The following is a 16,384-nucleotide window of genomic DNA, read 5'->3' on the forward strand; positions in this document are numbered from 1 at the left end:
TCGGGTCCTTCGGATATTTTTCATAGAAGTATAAAAGCTGATCTGTGAAGTATTAAACCGTCATTTTCCAGGAAGCCCAATTTCTGCTTGACTTGCTACATTGTTCTGCAAGTATTTTAATAGTGTTAAACAGGAAGCTAAAAAGGATCTTTCACAATCACAATTCTATGGAATTATCCAGAAAACCCTCCCCATCTGTTCAGGATGTATTGAGTAATCTCTAAGAGAGAGAAACAAATGAAGAGTGTGCTGTACTTGTGGGAGGTGGAAGAAAGCTTTCAACTAGGGATTAAACTAAAGTTTAACATTTCTATGCCATGAGCCTCTTTTGGCAATATAGTGAAGTCTTAGCTTCTTTCTCAATATGTTTTAAAATTCATAAGATACAATACCTAGGGATACAAGGAAATCTATGACTTTGAAATATAACTATCAATATAGATATTTTTAAAAATTGTGATATATGTGTTTCTTTATTAAGGCATTAAACAACAAGATTTGACAGCAGGGATAGTAACTACCACAATTTATAAATAGTAATGAGCATAAACAATGTTCTGAGATGTATACAATAACCATAATATGATATGAAAATATCTGTGAGACCTGTCTGTGACAAAGTTACAGATTCTCCCAATATTACTATAGTTGGTTATCGACATTCATGATTTGGAAGAAATGCTAAATTTCTGTTAGAGTTAGTGAATATTAAGATGCAATATTTTCCCCAAACAAACCCCAGAGACCCCAGGTTAAGAATACTTAAAAATATTCCAAGGGACTGCTTCTTCTAGACTGTGTTCTTCTTTTAGGAGTTTCTATCAAAGACATGATCTGGTCACTCTGTCAGAATTTCAAAATCACTCCCAAAACAACAAGATCTCCTTTCCCTTCCTTTTTGTCCTCTTAGCATTTACGTATGTATATGTATAAGTATATGCATACATATACGCATATGTATGCCCTATTAGAATTCAAGTTCTACAAGTGCAGGGTTTTCTTTTCTCCTCTGTTGTATTCACTATTGGGTCCCCAATCCTACAACAGTGTCTGGCACATAGTAGACTCTCAATAAATATTTTTGGAAAGAAAGAATAAATGAAGGAACAAGCCTATAAAACTAGGCCACACTGTTGACAATGAATATGTGATCATTATGAAATCAGGAATTTGGAGGAACCCCTTGGTACTAATAATAATTTCAGGGTTTGGTTAGCTGTGCTGTTGATACAGCTTGGTACTAAAATGACTAAGGTTGATGAGTTTCTTAACCATTGGGTCATAGGCAAAGCTACCTTTGCCAGTCAGCTTGCCAGTGTGTGTACTGGTTGTAAACAGACTCTGAAGAGTGTGAACTAATTCCCTACTTCTAGGAAAAAAACAACTCACACTACACATTCACTGCCAGGGTGTTAGGAATCGAGTCTTCACAGACTCGTGGTCTCATTAGTGAGCCAGCCAGAGAATCCAAGTCATTTGTTTCCTAGTCCTGTGCCTCTACACCAGGTCACAATGCATCTGTAAATGACAGCATACACACCTAGCCACGATAAAGCTGACATCAATGAACTGCTACCACCTACTGAACCCTGACACATCTGATTAACCAATCAACTTATTTTTATAGATAAAAGAACATTTAATATAATTCTCATCCATCCGGAAATATTGCTATGCAATTTCGACGAAAATTTCCAAGTTCCTACACACAGCTGCTTATTCCAAGCAGTTTTCAATTCAACAAAATACTAGCACACTGATAAGAAAAAAAGTTTATGGTACCATCAAATTCACCAGTATATCATGATGAAATCTGATCTGTAATAGCTATATTGCTCCAAGGCTGTCTAAGTCCTTTACCAGTACAATCTCACCCAGGCTTGGATGCAAAATGCAATAATGGATGGGAGCATATTTTACTGTCATGGAAACCAAAGGAAATTTGCTTCTAGCACATAGATGGCAGCAAAGAAACCATCTTACTCAATGTGATCCTAACTAGGAGTTAATAAATTTACTGGAAAAGCTGGTTAAATGCAGAATCATAAAAAAATGATACAGGTATTAATTTATGAATTTTATTTCAACTTAAAATATCTATACGTACACATATTCATCAGTCTTTTGACGGTGAGCTAAAGGCCCTTTCTTTGAATGTGGGGCTACAGATCAGTTTCATTGTTATTTCCTGCAAAGAACACATATAACACACCATCACAATTTACAGCTTTGGTTTCTTTATAACATAGGAAGAAATTAAAGACACATATGAAGGAATGTAGAATCCTTCTAGATTTTTGTGAATTTTTCCCTAAACCTTTATAAATCTCATCCACACTACATTATGACATCAATTTCTATAGTAACTCATTCCAAGGCATTTAAGTTGGTTTTAGAAACATTAGTTCTTTTTCTTTTTGAACTCACATTTACTCTATTTATAAAATATTATTAAAATTGTGTAATTACAGGTATTAGTGAAAGTTGGCAAAAACTGGTTTGAGAACAAATACAACTGACATTTCCTAAGCACATAACTCAACTGGTGGGAACAGAAATGAACGGCCATAGGGGAGGGAGCCTACCAACCTTGACATTCAGCATTCTGTTAGAGTTGCTGCCAGGTTACCCAAGGAACGGTGGTTAATTTCACCGGCAAGTCAGTTAAGAGCAGGTGAGTTAGGAAAACTTTTACTGTAGCCCTCCTTTTATAAGCTATTATTTCTCCCCTTAGAGAGCTGTTCTTAAAGTAAGGTCCATGGGCCCCTGGGGTCTCTGAGACTCTTTTAGGGGATCCTCAATTAAAAATTATTTCCATAATAATACCAAGATATTATATGTTGATATTTGAATTGATGGTACAAAAGCACTAATGGGTTAAAAATGCTGTACTTAAAGACTTTTCTGATGAGGTCAGTGATAACAAGTGTGATTTATTTTTATACTGTATAACTAAATGTGTCAACATTTCGAAGACTGGAATAACTCAGCGAACCACATTCAAAATAAAATGGCATGATATTACAAAACCATGTATAATAGATAAAAGAGCCATTGGAAGTGCAAAATATACCAATGGATTTTTTACCAATTAATTGGTAAAGATATCAATTAAAAAATATGAGGAACTCATTAACATGGTTTCAGATTCCACACTGAAACTAACTTTTATGAAACAGATTCCACAATTTTTTTTTTTTTTCCTGAGGAAGATTTGCCCTGATCTAGTATCCACTGCCAGTTGAGTGGTGTAGGTCTGTGTCCAGGAACTGAATTATGGCCCCCAAAGCAGAACATGTCGAACTTAACCACTAGGTCACTGAGGCTGGCCCTGAAACTAACTTTTTCAAAACTACCACTTGTCAAGTTCTAGCAAAGTATCATTATCTGAAAATATTCTTAAAATACTCCTCCTTCTTTAATCACATATCTCTATGAAGCTGGATTTTCTTCATACACCACACTGCAACAGACTGAATAGAGAAGCAGACATGCAAGATCTGCAAAAATGCAAAACAATGACCTTCTTCACACTAAATACTTTTTGTTTTCAAAAATATAGTTATTTTTTTCTAAAGATATATTATCTGTTACTATGAAATGGACTTATTTTTCAAATGAATGCATAAATATTTTTAAAATTTCCAAGTTTTCATTTCTAGTGTGGTAAATATTGATAGGTATAGCCCACATAAACAAAGTTCCTTGATGTCCTCATTAACTGTAAAGAATGTAAAAGAGGTCAGAGGCCAAAAAGTTTAAAAAGTGCTGTCTAGACTATTCTTTTTTAAGATTTTATTTTTCCCTTTTTCTCCCCAAAGTCCCCCAGTACATAGTTGTGTATTCTTTGTTGTGGGTCCTTCTAGTTGTGGCATATGGGACGCCACCTCAGCGTGGTTTGATGAGCAGTGCCATGTCCGCGCCCAGGATTCGAACCAATGAAACACTGGACCGCCTGCAGTGGAGCGCATGAACTTAACCACTCGGCCACGGGGCCAGCCCCTAGAATATTTTCAAAGGTGAATTTATGTGAAACAGAATGAACTGAACAAAGAAACAAATTATTAATTGACTGGTTGAGGGGTAGGGTGTTGGTGGGGAAAGACATAGATTTTATCATAATGTGCTGCTTCCATGAATCAAGTTGTGACTGTAAAAGGAAGAAAAGAGGCATAAAAATCTTTCCAAAGTTTAGTAGCTTCATTAATCTGAATTTTTATAACAATTTTATATGGACAGACTACTTCCATTATCACAAAGGCTTTTTGAACTATGTACAGAGTACAACGGCAGGCAATCTAAGAAGTCTGTATTAGTCAATATTTCACAGCTTACTTGATGAAATCATAAAAAAAAATCTGATAACAATGTTGGCATCTGTTTTTATTTGTATAGTTTTGAGTTTAAGAGGATCAAATGGGGGCCAGCCTGGTGGCATAGTGGTTAAGTTCGAGTGTTCTGCTTCAGTGGCCTGGGGTTCACGGGTTTGGATCCTGGGTGTGGACCTACACACTGCTCATCAAGCCATGCTGTGGCAGTATCCCACACAAAAAATAGAGGAAGACTGGCACAGATGTTAGCTCAATGATAGTCTTTGAGCAAAAAGGCAAAGATTGGCAACAGATGCTAGCTCAGGGCCAATCTTTCTCACCAAAAAATAAAAATAAAATAAACTTTTAAAAAGAGATCCAATGACTATATTTAAATTTTTTCATATAGTTTTAAAAGATATATAGTCTGCAGAAAATCATTATCTGGGGAAAGATTAATACTTAGTATTATAAAGTTCACAGAATACTCTGCATAGTACTATTTAAAGTTTCATACTGTTTCATTTACACAAATACTGTTAAAATATATACTTGGAAGAAGAGAAGTTGTGTATTTAAAATTTAAGAGGTGTCAAGAGATCACTGATACTTATTTAAATGAACCAGCAATATACAAAAACTAAATACTAGGAAAAATGAGACAACTCATAACTCTCTTTATCATGTTATTATGATTATTAGTCCTGTTTCCTAGCACTTTTTACAGCCTAACAATTTTATACCAGACTTTTCCATATGTAACTATATTTTGAAGGTCATAATTTGATCCATGGTATAGACAAATCTATGTATTTAAAAAAGTACATTTAAATGAGGCTCTGCTGCTTATTAAACCTTTTCCAAAAAGCAGCAGAACTCAAATCAATCCTTCTTTTTCTCATTTTGAGCTAACATATGGTTTTATAAACCTATAAATTATTTACTTAGTAAATTCATAAAGTAGAAGATTCATGTTTAAAAATCTGGTTTACTTTAGACACTAGATATTTATGTAAATGCAAATTTAAGAGAAAATGAAACAAGCTTTAAAAGAATTATGAATTTAAATGTAGAACACAGCAATGAACTCTTTAGAAATCCCCAAGTTTAGACTTTACAGGGTAGAACAGACAACTTTCCCTTTGCCAGCTTCCCTCCTGCTGTGTCTACCAGACACAAGCCACACCTCTGCCTACAGGGTGTACTTGTCACACCATCCAAATATGCCAAAATAAGGTCAATTCAACTTTTAAAATGTAAATTAGCCTATTCATTCTAAAAGTCTCCTGAAGACATTAACCTGACGGAGAGTCATTCAATTTTCAACCAAATGCCTTTGTGTGCTTGGAAACAACCTCCAGAAAGTTCGGAGTCATATATTACCACTGCTTTTAAAAAGATGACTAATGGCAGCTGTGATTCATCTTTTTTCCCTCCGTTAAGTTAAATGGGAAAACTAGCCATGAATGTTAAATGTCAGTAATATGCTAAACTTTGTAAGTAATTCCTATAAAATTTAACCAAAGGAAGTGGATTTCTAACCCATGTAGCCCCGCCTGTGAAGTGCCCTGGGGCCTTGATACTGATTTGCCAAGAAGAGCAGAGTAAGCCTGGAATACAGAGAAACTTGATCTAGGGGCCTCTGAGTGGGTGGCCAGCTATCCAAGGGGCATATGCAACTAAACTCTAGCCTGGCTTGTTGTCCATATTCTACATGTTTGATCAGGTAGCGAATGGGTGGCATTTGAATTGATGTGTCAAGCAAAATTCACTATTTATAGCTGGGAGGAAAGAGAGAAGTTATACTTCATATTAATTAAGTACATAGTATGTGCCAAGTCCTTTACATACGTGATTTCATTCAATCTTCAAGACTCACCTTAGGTATTGCATGCCCATTTTCCAGACTGTAAAAGTGCTATTCAGATAAGAAAATTACTTGTTCAAGGTCACCTAGTTAAGTAAATGGTGAAGCCAAGAATGGAATCCAGGACTATCTGAATCTAGCATTGTTTTTACTTCTTCCTGGTGAGGAAATGCACTGTGCTTTCAAAGAAAGTCACGAAGTTTGGAATAAGAACCCAACCAGAAGAAAGTGCTAGGGGTAGCAGACATACCAAGAGCTAGGCAGAAGGACACTTATGCTGAAATACAACACAGGGTTCCAAGCTCTGCCATTTTCATGACACCAAGACAGATAAAAGGCAAGAGATGTGAGAAAAGGGGCAGATATCAGAAGAAATACACGTTTCTGTGTTCAGATGGTTGCTTAGGGTCCACCCAAGGAACATGGGATACCAGTTATGTAGAATTCCTGAAACAACTCTTCCTCTCCCCACGGACTTCTAATGAGCCCGGGGCTCCTAATGTACTGCTCTATGAAGAGTGGGTCCAGGAGCTGTGGACCTGAACCTGGATGCTCAGAAACTTTAGCCCTTAAGCTAGCTGGCTAGAAGACAGGGAAATGGATAATGAATGAGCTTTCCTTTTTCAACATCTACTTTGCTCCCTACTTGGGAACAATTGCTAGAAGGATAACAGTAAGATAGAATAAGAACTGACTGTATATTAAGATACCTTCAGGGAAAACAACATACCAGCCCTGAAATGTAAAAGACCAATTTCTCCCACAATCTAGATTTCTATATTCATTAAATCATTGGCTTCAAGATAGCAGAACACTACCATTTAATTTCATTTTAAAGCTAAGAATTCAATATCCCAAGTATTAAATTCTAATATATAAAAATTTAGGTCAGTTTGGCCCCACTCAAGCAGAATATTGAGGAGTCAATTATGCAAAAGCAGAAACTAAAGAAAATATTCTTTTTAAATTAAAATGTTCTAGATGATTTTCAGAGAAAATGAATTATCTGAATGTCAAAGCAAGCTAATGTGAATAAAATGTGGAGCAGTGTTATTAAATGCGAAGGCACAGCCATGTCATTATTCCAATGTTTAATTCACTGACACCAAGTCTTACCCAAATATCCAAGTATTGGCATCCATTTAAATGGAATCAAACAGCAATCCAAGTACAATCCATTTAAATGGAATCAAACAGCATTTATAATTGTTATCCCTTTTAGCTGACCAAGGGTGCTTTGGGCTAGTGTCCAGCCTTAAAAGGTAACAGGGAGAAACATGATAGGTAAGATGATTCAAATTTGATAACAGGATCTCTGTTTTGTCAGAATGGCAGAGCTCAAAGGACTAGGGTTAAAAACAGGCTTACCTACCAAATGTTTATGACAAATTATGAAAGAATCTGTTATAATGGAGAAATTCTGAAAGCTGGAAAGGTGCTAGGAGAAAATAACGCAGACTTGCCTCTACTGTTCAAAAAGCTTAATCACATTATTTTTGGCCATTTAAAAAAGTGGCTTGGTATTTTATATGTTTAACATGCTTTATGTTTATATGTGTAAAATATAAAATATGTTTCAAAAAGTTCAATTGGACAACTTATTGATGCCATCGCTTCAGTCAATGACTTTACAAGCATCCAGTGATCATGTGAGAAGCAATGCCTGGAACTAGTCAATCTGATTGTAAGAAAAAAATTAAACATGCAACAACAGCCAGGGAAGTCAATGAAAAGAAGAACAATGATGGAGAGTGGCTAGCTCTGCCAGAGAAGAAAACATACTGTAAAACTTCACTAATCAAAACAGACTGGTATGATGTATGAACAGAAGGAAACACCAATGGAGCAAAACAGAAAGAGGTGCAAATCCTGGAAATTTGATATGTGATAAAGGCAGCATCAAGAATCAATAACAAGTTATATTGGAACAACTGGATAGTCATTTGAAAAAACATAAAATTGACTCCAAACCTCACAGAATACAATAAAATAAACTCTACATAAATTAGGCATCTAAATATAAAATATGAAGTCAATTATTAAAATATGAATACAATTATTAAAAGAAAATATAGATGAATTCCTTTGTGAATTCCAACTATGACTGAAAAACAAGAAGCACTAGAAGAAAAGACTGATCATTTTGGCCATATGAGACTTTAAAAACAACTTTTGCATGGGGAAAAAGACACCACAAGCAAAGTCAAACACAAATAACAAACTGGGAAAAATATTTGCATCATTTATCTCAAATACAGCTATACTTATCCTAATATACAAAAGGCTCTTAAAATTTAATAAAAATCATGAAAATCTCATTAGAAAAAATGAACAAAGGATAAACAAGACCGTTAACAAAAAAGAAAGGTAAATACTCCCCCCAAATTCTCATCTCTACTTATAATAAAAGAAATGTAAATTAAATCTACAACAGGTAACATCCAGATTAATAAAAACATCAAAGTATCACAAACACTCTAGCAAAAGCTGTGGATAACCAGGCACACTCTTAAAATGCTGTTACAGGTGTAAAATAGTAAAAATCCTGTGGAGTTTGGCAAAATTTAACAAAACTATGTAAACATATCATCTTTTGACCAGTAATATAACTTACAATACTTATACCCCAAAGATATACCTCCATAAATACAGAACCACATGTGCATAAGGTTATCATGGCATTATTTGTAATATGATTGTGACATGGCATATTGTAAACTACGCAAATGTTTCAAATATTTAAGATTAAGTATGTCAGAAATAAATAGTGACATAAAATGACTTGGGATTTGATTCAAAATAAAATGAATAAAGGAAAATGTTCCCAACAAAAGAACAAAATAAATCTCTAGAAACCAATCTTAATAAAATGGAGATGAGTGATTTACCTGATAGAGAGTTCAAAATAACGGTCATAAAGTGCTTACCAAAGTCAGGAGGGCAATGAAGGAACAAAGTGAGCATTTCAACAAAAGGACAGAAAATATTAAAAAAGTGCCAAACAGGAACCATAGAGCTGAACAATTCAATAACAATCTCAAAAATTCAACAGAGGCATTCAACAGCAGACCAGATCAAGTAGGAAAAAGAAACCACCAAACTTAAAGACAGGGCAGTGGAATTCACCCAATCAGAGAAGCAAAAAGGAAAAAGAATGAAAAAGAGTGAAGATAGGTTACAGGACTTATAGGACACTATCAAGAGCATAAATATACCTATTATAGGGGTCTTAGAAGGAAAAGAGAGAGAAATGGGTAGAAATTTACTCAAAGAAATAATGGCTGAAAACTTCCCTAAACTAGGGGAAAAGAAACAGACATCCAGATACAGGTTGCCCAAAGAGTATCAAAAAAGATGAATCTAAAGAGACCCACAACAAGAAACATAATTAAATTGTTAAAAACTAAAGATAAAGAGAGAATCTTAAAAGTAGCAAAAGAAAAGCAACTTGTAACATACAAGGGAACTCCATAAGTCTCTGAGCAGATATTTTAGCAGAAACCTTGTAGGCCAGAAGGGAGTGGGATGATATATTCAAAGTGCTGGAAGAAAAAACTGCCAATCAAGAATATTCTACCCAGGGGGCTTGCCCGGTGGTGCAGTGGTTAAGTTCACATGTTCCGCTTTGGCGGCCCGGGATTCGCCAGTTTGGATCCCGGGTGTGTACATGGCACTGCTTGGCAAGCCATGCTGTGGCAGGTATCCCATGTATAAAGCAGAGGAAGATGGGCACAGATGTTAGCTCAGGGCCAGTCTTCCTCAGCAAAATGAGGAGGATAGGCAGCAGATGTTAGCTCAGGGCTAATCTTCCTCAAAAAAAAAAAAAAAAAGAAGAATATTCTACCCAGCAAAGCTGTGCTTCAGAATTGAGAGAGAGATAAAGAGTTTTCCAGACAAAAAGCTGAAGGAGTTCATCAGCACTAACCAGCCTTACAAGAAATGTTAAAGGGAGTTCTTCAACCTGAAACAGAAAAACACTAATTAGTAACATGAAGACATACGAAAGTCTAAAACTCACTGGTAAAATATATACTTAAATTCAAAATACTCTAATATTTTAAGGCGGTGAATGAATCACTTATAACTCTAGTACAAATTTTAAAGGAAGAAAATATTTAAAATAACTATAACTACAATAATTTGTTAATGGATACACAATATAAAATATGTAAATTGTGACATAAAAACATAAAACGTGATGGGAAGGAGTGTAAAAATAGAGCTTTTATATGTGTTAGAAGTTAAGTTATTAGCTTAAAATAGACTGTTATAACTATAAAATGTTCTATGTAAGCATCATGGTAACCACAAAGCAAAACATCTATAGTTAGGTATGCAAAAGTAAAGTAAAAGAAATCAAAGCATATTGGTACAGAAAATCATCAAATCAGAATGTAAGAGAGGATGAAAGAAACAAAAGAACTACAGAATAGCTAGAAAACAATTAATAAAATGGCAATAGCAAGTTCATAACTATCAATAATTACTTTAAGTGTAAATAGATTAAATTCTCCAATCAAAAGACATAGAGAGGCTGAATGGATTTAAAAAACAGACCCATCTATACGCTACCTACAAGAGACTCACTTCAGCTTTAAGAACACACATAGACTGAATGTGAAGGTAGAGAAAAAGACATTCCATGCAAATGGAAACCAAAAGAAAACAGGGGTAGTTATACTTATATAACACAAAATAAACTTTAAGCCAAAAATGGTAACAAGAGACAAAGAAAGTCATTACATAAGGATAAAGGGGTCAACTTATCAAGAGGATATGACATTTATAAATATTTATGCACCCAACATAAGAGCACCTAAATATATAAAGAAAATATTAACAGATCTGAAGGAATAAATAGCTATAAAATAATAGTTGGAGACTTCAGTATCTCACTTTCAACAATGGATAGATCCTCCAGGCAGTAAATCAATAAGGAAACATCGGACTTAAAGTACACATCAGATCAGATAGACCTAACAGACATATACAGAACATTCCATCCAACAGCAGCAGAATACACATCCTTCTCAAGTCCATGCAGAACCTTCTCTAGCATATATCATGTGTTAGGTCACAAAATAAGTTATAATAAATTTAAGAAGATTGAAATCATAGCAAGCATCTTTCCCAACCACAATGGTATGAAACTAGAAATCAATTATAAGAAGAAAACTGAACATTCACAAAAATGTGGAGATTAAACAACATGCTTCTAAGCAATCAATGGGTCAAAGATGAAACCAAAAGGAAAATAAAAAAATATCTTGAGAGAAATGAAAATGGAAACACAACATACCAAAACCAATGGGATGCAGCAAAAGCTGTTCTAAAAGGGAATTTCATAGTAACAAATACGTACATTAAGAAAAAAGAAAGATTTCGAATAAGCTAACTTTACACTTCAAAGAACTAGAAAAATAAGAACTAACACACACCAAAGTTAGTAGAAGTAAGAAAATAACAAAGAAAGACAGGAATAAATAAAATAGAAACTAAAAAGGCAATAGAAAAGATCAATGAAACTAAGAGCTGGTTTTTTGAAAAGAAAAACAAAATTGGCAAACTTTTAGCTAGACTAACTAAGAAAAAAGAGAAAGACTCTAATAAATAAGAAATGAAAGAGGAGACACTTCAACTGACAACACAGAAATACTGAGGATCATAAGAAAATATTATGAACTATTATACACCAACAAATTAAATAAATTAGAAGAAATGGATAAATTCCTAGAATTATACAACCTACCAAGAATGAATCATGAAGAAATAGAAAATCTGAACAGACTAAATACTAGCAAGGAAATGTAATCAGTAATCAAAAAACTTCCAGCAAAGAAAAGTCCAGGACTAGATGGCTTCACTGGTGAATGCCACCAAACATTTAAAGATGAATTAAAACCAATCCTTCTCAACTCTTTCAAAAAACATAAAATGAGGGGAAACTTCCAAATTCATTTTATGAGGCCACTATTACCCTGATATCAAAGGCAGACAAAGGACACTACAAGAAAAGAAAATTACAGGCAATATCCCTGATGAACACAGATTCAGAGCTCCTCAACAAAATATTGGCAAACTGAATTGAGTAATACATTAAAAGGATCATACACCATGATCAAGTAGGATTTATTCCAGGGATGCAAGGATTGCTCAACATGCACAAATCAATAAATGTGATAAAATGAAGAATAAAAATCATATGATCATCTCAATAGATGCAGAAAAAGTATGTGACAAAATTCAACATCCTTTCATGATAAAAACTCTCAACGAAGAAGGCACAGAAGGAACATACCTCAACATAATAAGGGCCATATATGACAAGCCCACAGCTAACATCATACTCAACAGGGAAAAGCTGAAAGCTTTTTCTCTAAGATCAGGAACAAAACAAGGATGTCCACTCTCACCACTTTTATGAAACGTCGTGCTATAAATCATAGCCAGATAAATTAGGCAAAAAAAAGAAAAGGGAAGGAAGGAAGAAAGAAAAGGTATCCAAATCAGAAAGGAAGAAGTAAAGTTGTCTCTATTTGCAGATGATATGATACTACATACAGAAAAACCTAAAGACTCCACAAAGAACTGTTAGAACTAATAAACGAATTCAGTAAAGTTGCAGGACAAAAAACCAATATACAAAATTCCGTTGTGTTTCTATACACTAACAATGAACTATTGGAAAAAGAAATTAAGAAAAAATCCCATTTACAATAGTATCAAAAGGAATAAAATACTTTGGAATAAATTTAATCAAGGAGGTGAAAGATCTATACGCTAAAAATTATAAAACATTTATGAAAGAAATTGAAGAAGACACAAATGGAGAGATATTCCGTGCTCATGGATTTGAAGAACTAATATTGTTAAGATGTCCATACTTCCCAAAGCCATCTATAGAATCAATGCAAGCTCTATCAAAATTCCAATGGCATTTTTCCACAGAAATAGAAAAAAAATAGTCCTAAAATCTGTATGGAACCACAAAAGTCCCAGAATAGTCAAAGCAATCTTGAGCAATAAGAACAAATCTGGAGGCATCACATTTCCAGATTCCAAACATTACAAAGCTATAGTATGGTATTGGCATAAAAAAAGATATATAGATTAATAGAACAGAACAGAGGGCCCAGAAATAAAACCACTCTTATATGGCCAATTAATTTCTGACATAGGAGCCAAGAATATACAATGGAAAAAAGATAGTGTCTTCAATAAATGGTATTGGGAAAATTGGATAGCCACATGAAAAAGAATGAAACTGGACAACTATCTTATACCATACACAAAAATCAACTCAAAATGGCTCAGACTTGAACATAAGACCTGAATCCATAAAACTCCCAGAAGAAAACAGGGAAAAAAGCTCCTTGACATTGATCTTGGCAAGGATTTTTTTGATTTGACACAAAAAGCACAGGTAACAGAAACGAAAATAAACAAGCGGGACTACATCAAACTAAAAAGCTTCAGCCAAAAAAAAAAAAAAAAGCACAGCAAAGGAAACCATCAGCAAAATGAAAGGCAACCAATGGAAGGGGAGAAAATATTTGCAAACCGCATATCTGATAATAGGTTAATATCTAAAATATACGAGGAACTCACACAACTCAATAGAAAAAAAATAACCCAATTAAAAAATGAGCAGAGGATCTGAATAGACATTTTTCCAAAGAAGACATACAAACAGTCAATAGGTAAATAAAAAGGTACTCAACTCAGTAATCATCAGGGAAATGCAAGTAAAAACCACAGTGAGTTATCACCTCACACCTGTTAGATGCCTATTATCAAAAAGACAAGAGATAAACGCTGGAGAGGATGTGAAGCAAAGGGAACCCTTTACCCTGTTGGTGGGAATGTAAACTGGTACAGCCATCATGGAAAACAGTATGGAGTTTCCTCAAGAAAATACAAAACAGAACTACCAAATGAGCCAGCAATCTCACTTCTTGGTATATATGCAAAGGAAACTAAACCAGGATCTTGAAGAGACATCTCTACTCCCATGTTCTTTGCAGCATTGACTACAATAGCCAAAGTATGGGAAAAACCTAAGCATCTGTCAACAGATGAGTAGATAAAGAAAATACACACACACATACACAATGGAATATTATTCAGTCATAAAAAGAAGGAAATCCTGTCATTTGCAACATCCTGGATGAACCTGGAGGGCATTACGCCAAGTGAAATAAGTCAGACAAAGAAAGACAAATACTGCATGGTATCACTTACATGTGGAATCTAAAAAAGAAAAAGGTCAAACTCACAGAAACAGAGTAGAATGGTTGTTGCCAGGGTGTACAGGGTGGGCGAAATAGGGAGAGGCTGGTAAAAGGATACAAATTTTCAGTTATAAGATGAATAAGGTCTGAGGATCTAATGTATAACATGGTGACTATAGTTAATAATAGTGTATTGTATAATTGAGATTTGCTAAGAACTAAGTGTTCTCATCAAAAAAAAAAAAGCATGAGGTGAAGAATGTGTTAATTAACTTGATGCCACGAATCCTTTTACAATGTTTTTGTATATCAAACTGTCATGTTGTACACTTTAAATATATTACAATCTTGTCAACTATACCTCAGTAAAGCTGAAAAAAGTTGAATGTGAAATAAAGCTTTAATTTTCAGATAAATAAAAGCAGGGAAAATCTGTTATCAGCAAACTTGTGCTACAGGAAATGCTAAAAGAATTCCTTTAGGCTGATGGAAATGATACCAAATGAAAGCCAGACTCTATACAAAGAATCAAGAATACCAAAAAAGGATAACTATGTGGGCAAATATAATAGGCTTTTTTCCTTCAATATTTATATTTACACATGTGTGTGCATATTCACTCATTCCAAACTTTTTAGAAAGTTTAATGTCTCCTTAAAGCAAATACAATAACAATGTATTGTGAGGTCTATAACAAACGTAGAAGTATAATATATGACAGGAGCAAGAAAGAAAAAGTGAGGAGTAGTAAACAGAATTATACTCTTATAAGATTTCTACATCTTTTCTGAAGTAGTATAATATGATTTTATATTGTAAATATTGTGATTCATAGCAACTGCTAGAATAACTCAAAGTGTAGATAAAAGCCAAGAGAAACAATAGAATGAAATACTAAAAAAAAAATACTTGATTAACACAAAAGAGGACACGAGGGGGGAAAAAAGAACAAAAACAGAAGGGATAACTAGAAAACAAATACCAAGATAGTACATTTAAACCCAATCATCAATAATTACAATAAATGTAAATGGACAAACCTACCACCTAAAGAGATTGCCAGACTGGATTTTTAAATAAAAGGAAAATGGAAATATGTTTACAGAGACATACTTTAAACATATAGACACAAACAGGTTTTAAGTAAAGGATGAGAAAAGATAAACCATGCAAAACTTTAAGAATAAAAATGCAAGAATGGTTATATTAATGTCAAATCAAATGGTTAAATTAACATCAAAGTTGGCTTCAAGATGGGGTATTACCAGAAAAACATATTTTATAATGAAAATGTGTCAATTCACCAAGAAAATATAACAACCCTAAAAGTTTATGCACCCTACTAAATTGAGCTTCAAAAACATATAAAGTTAAAATCATTAGCACTAAAGGGAGGAAAAGACAGCTCTGCAATTCTGATTGGAGATTTTAATACTCTTGTCCTCTAACCTGATCGAACAAGAAGACAAAAAATTAGTAAGGATATAAACAATCTGAACAGCACTATCAACCAACTTGACTTAACTGACCTTTATAAAACACTACATCTAACAACTGTAGAAAGAATATATGTTTTTTAAGGGCACATGGAATATCCACCAAAATCTACTTAATGCTGGGCTATAAAACAAGTCTCAATAAATGTCAAAGGACTGAAATCTTTTTAGTGTGCTTTTGCAACAAGGACATTAAATTAGTACTCAATAACAACATAGCTAGAAAAGTCAAATATATATAAAAGCAACACACTTCTAAGTAATCATGGGTCAAAAAAGAAATCACAGCAAAATTATAAATTACTGCAAGTAATAGTGAAAACATAATATGTCTAAATTTGTGGGAGGCAGTTAATGCAGTCCTTAGAGGAAATTTTACAGCACAACAAGTTTTATATCAGAAAAGAAAAAGGTATAAAATCAATGATCTAAGTTTCCACCTTAAGAAGCTAGAAAAAGAAGAGCAAATTAAATCCAATG

At 34.0% G+C, this 16,384-nt stretch overlaps 1 protein-coding gene across 5 annotated transcripts in view; it reads right to left on the reverse strand.

The window, feature by feature from the left end:
* DSE (dermatan sulfate epimerase) overlaps positions 1 to 16,384 on the reverse strand; it is a 71,424-nt gene that overhangs the window by 11,941 nt on the left and 43,099 nt on the right. The window contains exon 2 of one of the 5 annotated variants that reach the window (XM_046676735.1): positions 2,108 to 2,188. The exons of the other annotated variants lie outside the window; for them this stretch is intronic. The gene's annotated coding sequence lies outside the window, so the exon portion shown is untranslated. The remainder of the gene's footprint in view (positions 1 to 2,107; positions 2,189 to 16,384) is intronic. 5 annotated transcript variants of the gene reach the window in all.

This window comes from Equus quagga, chromosome 11 (assembly GCF_021613505.1).
Source record: "Equus quagga isolate Etosha38 chromosome 11, UCLA_HA_Equagga_1.0, whole genome shotgun sequence".
Taxonomy (NCBI): domain Eukaryota; kingdom Metazoa; phylum Chordata; class Mammalia; order Perissodactyla; family Equidae; genus Equus; species Equus quagga.